The following is an 8,292-nucleotide window of genomic DNA, read 5'->3' as shown; positions in this document are numbered from 1 at the left end:
ATAAAAACTTCTCTTCATGAAAACCATCCACCTGTGGTATTCCTGTTATGGCAGCACTAGATGACTAAGACAGAATTTGGTACTGAGAGAGTGGGGTGCTGCTCTAACAGATACCTAAAACGTGGAAGCAGTTTTGAAACTATGAATGGATAGAACAGCGGCAGCAGCAAAGGACCAGCAGCAGCAGAGAACCTGGCAGAGAACCAACAGCAGCAGAACCAGGAGACCAGCGTGAGACGGTGCTGGAGCCGAACCATGGAGCGAGAGAGCTGAGTGCCTGTGCGCAAGAGGCTTCCTGGCGGAGTGGGGTGCCTCTGGGCACTTATTGGTGGAGCTACTGAGCTTTGGAACACTTGCCCCAGCAGGGCAGATGCGGGCATGAGGAGCGAGGGCCAAGAAGCCACAGGAAACAGAAGCTGAAGAGACAAGGGACACAAGAAGCTGAGCTGCCTCGGTCTCAAAAGAAAGACCCCTGTGGAGAGAGGAGATGGATGTCTACAACCGAACCACCATTACAGAATTCATCCTCATAGGGCTCTCTGACCGCCCACAGGTGCACTACCCTCTCTTTGTGGTCCTTGCTGCCATATATCAGGTCACTCTGGTGGGAAATGGAACCATTCTCCTTGCCACTGGGACTGATCAAAATCTGCACACACCCATGTATTATTTTTTGGCCAATCTGTCCCTCTTAGATGTTTTCTGCCCATCAACTACTGTTCCCAAGATGCTCAAGAACCTCTTGGCCGAGAATCAAAGCATTTCTTTGGTTGGATGTGCTTTGCAGTTTTTTTTCCTAGTGGCCCTGGCAGGGACCGAAGTGTTCCTTCTCGCTGTCATGGCTTATGACCGGTATGTGGCCATATGTCTCCTGCTTCGTTACACCCTCATCATGACAAAGAGGTGCTGTGTCCAGCTCATGGTCAGTACCTGGGCAGCAGGGTTCCTCAATTCTCTTCTGCACACAGTGTTCACATTCCACCTGTCTTTCTGTGAATCCAGTTGGGTCAATCAGTATTACTGTGACATCCCTCCAGTGGTGGCCCTCTCCTGCTCTTCCACATATGTAGCATAAATGTTTGTCTCAGTGGTAGGAGGTATTTTGATTAGCTCCTTCCTGATAACTAGTATCTCTTATACCTACATCATATCCACCACTCTGAAGATCCCGTCAGCTGAAGGGAAGCGCAAAGCCTTTTCCACATGTGCTTCCCACCTCCTTGTGGTTTGTTTGCTCTATGGTACAACAATATTTACCTATATACGCCCCTCCTCCAGTCACCGCTCCCCAGCCAGAGACAGGCTCATCTCAATGCTGTATGAGGTTATTACCCCAATGGTAAACCCCATTATCTACAGCCTGAGAAACACAGAGGTATAAGGAGCACTCAGAAAACTTTTATGTCGTAAGATATGTTCATAGCAAGGATGATATTACTCATTTAGCATTCCACTTAATCTGAACTCACAGGAAGGTTTGGAAAATTTGTAGGAATAAAAATTTTATATTGCCGCAGAGTGGACATACCTATGCATATACCCAAATTTATACACACATACATAAACATACAACTGTACTTATACCTATCTTAAGGAGCTCTGGTGGAGCAGTGGCTAAGCACTCAGCTGCCAATCAAAAGGTCGTTTCCAACCCACTAGCTGCTCAGAGGGAGAAAGATGTGGCAGTCTGCTTCCATAAAGATTAAAACCTATTGCCATCAAGTCGATTTGGACTCATAGCAATCCTATAGGACAGACTACAACAGCCCATAGGATTTCCAAGGAGTGGCTGGTGGATTCGAACTGCCAACCTTTTGGTAAGCAGCAGAGCTCTTAATCACTGTGCCACCAGGGCACTCCATAAACATTACAGTCTTGGAAATCCTATGGGGCAGTTTTACTCTGTCCTATAGGGTCGTAATCTACTCTTTGGCAACAGGTTTATATCTATCTATACTATGAATCTCAATCGACCTGTTGGCAAGTGGTCTGGTATTTTTGGTTATACATCTATATCTATCTACTGGGAATATAAAATTTATCATAAAAACAGTATTTTTTTTTTAAATTACAGACTGATATCCCTCATGAACACTGACGCAAAAATCCTCAACAAAATTCTAGCTAATAGAATTCGGCAACATATCAAAAAATAATTCACCATGACCAAGTGGGATTCATATCAGGTATGCAGGGGTGGTTCAACATTAGAAAAAGAATCAATGTAATTCATCAGATTAATAAAACAAAAGACTAGAACCACATGATCTTATCAATAGATGCAAAAAAGGCATTTGACAAAGTCCAACACCCATTCATGATAAGAATTCTCAGCAAAATAGGAATAGAAGGGAAATTCCTTAAAATAATTAAGAGCATTTATATAAAGCCAACAGCCAAATTCATCCTAAATGGAGAGAGTTTGAAAGCATTCCCCTTGAGAACAGGAACCGGACAAGGATGCTCTTTATCACAACTCTTCTTCAACATTGTGCTGGAGGTCCTAGCCAGAGCAATTAGGCTAGAAAAAGAAATAAAGGGCATCTTAAATTGGTAGGGAAGAAGTAAAAGTAACTCTATTTGCAGATGATATAATCTTATACACAGAAAACCCCTAAAAATCCACAGGAAAACTACCAGAATTAATAGATTTCAGCAAAATATCAAGATACACAATAAACATACAAAAATCAGTTGAATTCCTCTATAGTAACGAGAATTTTGAAGAGGAAATCACCAAATCAATACGATTTACAATAGCCCCCAAGAAGATAAGATACTTAGGAATAAATCTAACCAGTGACGTTAGAACTATACAATGAAAACTACAAGATACTACTGCAAGAAACCAAAAGAGACATGCATAAGTGGGAAAACGTACCTTGCTCATAGATAGGAAAACTCAACGTTGTGAAAATGCCAATTCTACCCAAAGTGATCTACAGATACAGTGCAATCCCAATCCAAATTCCAAAGGCATTTTTTAATGAGATGGAGAAACAAATCACCAACTTCATATGGAAAGGGAAGAGGCCCTGGATAAGTAAAGCATTACTCAATAAGAAGAACGAAGTGGGAGGCCTCACACTACCTGATTTTAGAATCTATTATACCACCATGGTAGTCAGAACAGCCTGGTACTAGTACAACAACAGATACATAGAACAAAGGAACAGAATTGAGAATCCAGACATAAATTCATCCACTTATGATCAGCTGATATTTGACAAAGGCCCAAAGTCCATTAATCGGGGGAAAAGGCAGTCTCTTTAACAAATGGTGCTGGCATAACTGGATATCCATCTGGAAAAAAATGAAACAAGACCCATACCTCACACCATGTACAAAAACAAACTCAAAATGAATCAAAGACCGAAATATAAAATCAAAAACGATAAAGATCATGGAAGAAAAAATAGGGACAAAACTAAGAGCCCTAATACATGTCATAAACAGAATAAGAACCATAAGTAACAATGCACAAGCACCAAAAGAAAGACTAGATAAATGGGAGCTCCTAAATATCAAACAATTATGCTCATCAAAAGACTTCACCAAAAGAGTCAAAAGACAACCTACAGACTGGGAAAAACTGTTTGGCTACAACAAATCTGATCAGCATCTAATCTCTCAAATCTACAAGATACTGCAAAACCTCAACAACAAAAAGACAAATAACCCAATTAAAAATGGGCAAAGGATATGAACAAGGACTTCGACGAAGAAGACATTCTGGCAGCTAACAGACACATGAAATGCTCATGATCATTAGCCATTAGAGACATGCATACCAAAACTATAATGAGATACCTTCTCACCCTAACAAGGCGAGCGTTAATACAAAAAACAAAATAATAAATGTTGGAGAGGTTGTGGAGAGACAGGAACACTTATACACTGCTGGTGGCAATGTAAAATGGTACAACCACTTTGGAAATCGACTTGGCACTTCCTTAAAAAGCTAGAAATAGAAGTACCATATGATCCAGCTATCCCACTCCCTGGAATATATCCTAGAGAAATAAGAGCTGTCACATGAATAGATATATGCCCACCCATATTCACTGCAGCACTGTTCACGATAGCAAAAAGTTGGAAACAACTGAGGTGCCCATCAACGGACGAATGGATAAACACATTATGGTATATTCACACAATAGAATACTATGCAACGATAAAGAACAACGATGAATCCGTGAAACACCTTATAACATGGAGGAATCTGGAAGGCATTATGCTGAGTGAATTTAGTCAGTCACAGAAGGACAAATACTGTATAAGACCACTATTATAAGAACTCAATAAAATGTTTAAACAGAAGAAATCATTCTTTGCGCTGGTTACGAGGGTAGGGAGGGATGGAGACTGTTATTCACTAACTAGATAGTAGACAAGAATTATCTCAGGTGAAGGGAAGGACAGCACACACTACAGGGGAAGTCAGCACAACTGGACTAAACCAAAGCTAGTAAGTTTCCTGAATACAACCAAACAATCTGAGGGACAGAGTAGCAGGGGTGGGGGTCTGGGGACCATGGTTTCAGGGAACATCTAGGTCAACTTGCATAACAAAGTTTATTAAGGAATATTCTGCATCCTTCTTTGGTGAGTGGCATTGGGGTCTTAAGAGCTAGCGAGCAGCCATCTAAGATGCATCAATTGGTCCCAACCACCTGGAGTAAAGGAGAATGAAGAACAACACCAAAGACACAAGGAAGTTATTAGCCCAAAAGACAGAAAAGGACACATAAACCAGAGAATGCATCAGCCTAAGATCAGAAGAACTAGATGGTACCCAGCTACCACCAATGAGTGCCCTGACAGGGAACACAACAGAGAGTTCCTGATGGAGCAGGAGAAATGTAGCATGTAGAACTCAAATTCTAGTAAGAAGACCAACTTACTGGTCTGAGACTGCAGGAACCCCAGAAAGCATGGCCCTCGTACTCTCTGTCAATCCAGAACTAAAACCATTCCTGAGGCCAACTCTTCAGACAAAGACTATGGGATATAAATATATACTCGTGAAGAGTGTGCTTCTTAGCTCAAGTACATACATGAGACTAAATAGGCAGCTCCTGTCCAGAGGTAAGATGAGAAGGCAGAGAGGGTCAGGAGATGGTTGAATGGATGGGAAATCAAGGGTGGAAAGGGGATGTGTGCTGTCACAGTACTGGTAGAGCAATTAGGGTCACATAACAATGTATGTATACATTTTTGTATGAGAGACTAACTTGAATTGTAAACTTTCACTTAAAGTACAGCAATAAAATAAAAAAACAGAAAAAAAACACAGCCCACTGCTGTCAAGTCAATTACAACTCATAGCAACCCTACGGGGCAGAGTAGAACTGCCCCACAGAGTTTCCAAGAAATACCTAGTGGATTCAAACTGCCGACCTTTTGGTTAGCAGCCAAATGCTTAACCACTGCGCCACCAGGGCTCCCTCTTTTTTTCCCCCTTAGTGTTAGATAATTGAATACTGATTTCTAAAATTACCTGTTAATTTGCCTTCGGGCACCCAATCACGTACTACAAAAGCGTGACTTTGAAAGTGGAACACTGGCTGTGTTTCCTAGTGCAGGGCATTTCAAGCTATGTTTACATACACATAATACTGTAAGGCACTGACTCAGAACTACTTTCAACTACTTCATCTGTTCAACCCCCTGATTAACAGTACTCTGTGAGCCTTTTCTCTGAGCACTCCAATTCTGTTCATTTCTTAAATCAAAAACTCCTAACGTCCCACCTGAACTACTTTACGTATATGCTGATTCTTGTTCACAAAAGAATTTCAGAAGCACCCTAGATGCATGGCAACAGCACCCTGCTTTCTAAGCCACAGTCATTACTTATCAACTTAAAATCCATCAACCACTTGCCTACGAGATGAAATTCTAATTCCTCAGCTTGGGAAGCATGCAAGCGCTTTAAAGCTTCCATTCCTGACAGCCTCTCTGGCCTTGTCCCCTACCACCCAGAGAACTGCACTCTACTCCACTTATTCCAAACCATCTGGTCGTGCCCTGCGCACAATAATCTTCCATCACTCTGCACAGGCTTGTTTTCCCATTCCATCTCTGTCCAAGAATGCCCCAAGACCATCTCACTTGTGATAACTTCCTTGATATCTATCCTTACTGTACTTAATGAATACCTCACTGTATTTATATGTCCCTCTCCTAAGATTTTAAGCTACCTGCAATCAGGAGACTCTTATTTAAAGTTGGCTATGTGACAGGTGACGAGCCCTAGTAGCACAGTGGTTAAACTGCTTAGCTGCTAAGCCAAAGGTCAGCAGTTCGAACCCACCAGTTGCTCGACAGGAAAAAGTTGTGGCAGTCAACTTCAGGAAAGATTTATAGCCTTGGAAACCCTATGAGGCAGTTCTTCTCTGCCCTACAGGTTCGCTATGAGTCAGGATCGACTCGACGGCAATGGGTTTGGGTTTTGGGGTTATGTGGCAGGCAAATCTCCCCCCAGGGAGACTGTAAGCTTAACTTAGAAAGAAGGATTCTCCTCTTTGCATCCCATACCTAGCAGGGCACCGAGCACAAAACACATATGTAATAAGTACTAGTCAAACTGAACTAAACTGAATTACAGGCTAAGCAGGAGTGGTAGAGTTCTTGCCTTCCATGCAGCCCAGGTTTGATTCCCAGCCAACACGCCTCAAGTGCAGCCACCACCCATCTATCAGTGGGGGGTTGTGCGTTGCTACAATGCTAAACAGGTCTCAGTGGAGCTTCTAGACAGACTAGGAAGAAAGGTCTGGTCATTTACTTCTGGAAATCAGCCAATGAAAAACCCTATGGATCACAATGGTCAGATCTCATTGTCCATGGGGTCGCCATGAGTCGGGGGGCGGGGGGGACTGACAGCAGCCAACAATAAAAACAATTAACACTTTTGGCATATACCTTACATTAAGGTATAATACTGTTTTAAAATCGACAATTAAAATTTAAACAGGATATTAAACCAAAAACCATTTCACCATCTTCACACTGCAACCATGTGTCAAGGAATCAAAAAGTTAAGAGATAAACACGGCACTTCCACCTGAGGGGAATGGGGGTCAATTTTAAACATTATTAAATGTATATAAATTTGAATATATTATGGTGTGTGGAATGCAAAACTCACGTGGATTTTTAGGAGATATATGAAATTTCAAAGAAATTTAGAGCTACTTAGAACTGGGGTAAAGAGAGAGAGGGACGTCAACTCACATCTGACATTAGGCATACCTCAGTGGTAAGTCTGTGAAGCACTTTCTATCAGTGGGTTTTTCCTAGCTTTGCAAAAATATATGCAAATAAGGAAGTAAAAGTCTATCAGAGGGTCACTATTTGTAGTGCCTTGAAAACAGTACTGGTGATCAACCACCTCTGTATCTGTACATACAGACACCAAACAAAGGAATGAGAAACCACCTCCACACAGATAAAGCACACATTCTCTAACACGTTTGCAGCTGAAACCTTCATTCCTTTAAATCAAGTTTTATGAAATGATTTTGTCTAAGCAAACACTGGCTGCTACCTGCCAGACTGCTTTCCTTGCTACTGTTTTCCAGTATTCTATATTTTTGTACAATATTACACCTCAAATGGTACTTCCGTGGCAGTAGCCTCCATCAGAATGCCCCTGTGCACAGTACTTGAAGGAGCAAACTATCAGAATGACCCAGAAGCTGCATTTATATTGGCACACATCTCAATAACAATTTGCAAAATTCCTACACGGCACATTCAGTTATTCTAAAGCAACTTTCAAGTGAGCTACTCCTTAAGTTATTTCCTGAATTTCTATTACGTTTTCTCACCCACTGATTTCCTTAATCTTTTTTTTTTCTTTTTAATACCTTTCTACACAGCTAGAGAGGAAAGATGTTTAGGATATTAAGCAAGAGACTAGGAGGTTTCTAAGCAGAGCGTTTTCTGTAGGTAATGACAAGAACAGTGCCATTAAGTGCTATCTCACATAAGTTGTAAACAAGTGGAAACATTTTTTATCAGTCATAATTGCAGTATTGATTTTATAAGCCACTTAGTTGCATCTTATTGCCCTCTAAATTCATATTCAGAGGCTCAAGAGAAATTAACGATTTTCTTATTATTGCCTCTTGGTTCATTAAAATCTGTATTTCATAGGATGAAGCTAGTCGTTTCACCTGAGAGATACAAGACTATAAATGCATCTAAGAGTAAAACTACCCCACAAAATGGCACCAAGAAACAGCTTGGAGAAACATAAAAAGATCATCAAATAAAACTGTTATCTGC

The 8,292-nt window shown here is 41.2% G+C and overlaps 1 pseudogene; it reads left to right on the top strand.

Annotated features, from left to right (window-relative positions):
- Positions 1–464: 464 nt before the first annotated feature.
- On the top strand, positions 465–1,656 carry LOC105756428 (olfactory receptor 5V1-like; annotated as a pseudogene).
- Positions 1,657–8,292: the final 6,636 nt, after the last annotated feature.

This window comes from Trichechus manatus, unplaced genomic scaffold (assembly GCF_000243295.1).
Source record: "Trichechus manatus latirostris isolate Lorelei unplaced genomic scaffold, TriManLat1.0 scaffold00064, whole genome shotgun sequence".
Taxonomy (NCBI): domain Eukaryota; kingdom Metazoa; phylum Chordata; class Mammalia; order Sirenia; family Trichechidae; genus Trichechus; species Trichechus manatus.
The sequence above is the reverse complement of the archived record's forward strand: the minus strand, read 5'-3'. Positions and strand labels throughout refer to the sequence as shown.